Source organism: Bison bison, unplaced genomic scaffold, assembly GCF_000754665.1.
Source record: "Bison bison bison isolate TAMUID 2011002044 unplaced genomic scaffold, Bison_UMD1.0 scf7180017864475, whole genome shotgun sequence".
Classification (NCBI taxonomy): Eukaryota; Metazoa; Chordata; class Mammalia; order Artiodactyla; family Bovidae; genus Bison; species Bison bison.
Genome location: NW_011495036.1, coordinates 2193897 through 2194557, shown reverse-complemented (window position 1 = coordinate 2194557; position 661 = coordinate 2193897).

Genomic DNA, 661 nt, shown 5'->3' with positions numbered 1-661 from the left:
CACCCACTCCCTCTCCGCCAATTCCCTTACTCCCAAATTCTGGGTTTTGATTTTTTTTTTTTTTTTTACCATTGTCGAGACAGGGAAATCATCCCGAGGGAACGTGCTCCATCCTGCAGTAGGCAGAGGGGAACCGCGCGCCCTCGAGTCCTCGCGCTGGAAACCGGGCGGTGGCGCCGGGGTGAGCGCTCCCTCCGTTCTCAACGTGCTTAATTAGCGCCTATTTACAAAACGCAGCTTTTATTTGAGCAAACATCATAAAGCTTTCATCAGGATAATCTCACGTTATACAATCCGGCGGCGCAGCAACTCCCCCCTTCCTCCCCGAGGATGGAGCAGATAAAGGACTCGCTTTATTATCATAATTATTGTGGCTGTTATTTTGGTGCGCGCCGGCAAAGTGTGTAAATAGGTGCGATGATTAAGAATGTCATGAAAAATGAGAAGGGATCGCTCGCGGGCGGGCCCGGCTCGGGATGGGGGAACCGGCCACCTCCCCGCGCCGCTGGGGATGCCGGGGCGCCGTGAGAAACCTGGAGGGTTCCCCGCAGCGGGCAAAGGGTTGCCAGCTCCCGGGCAGGCGCCCTAGGGGGCGGACCTGAAAGGGCAAGGGCCTCGCCCCCAACTCCGGGAACCTCGCCCGAACCCCGGGCGCAGCAGC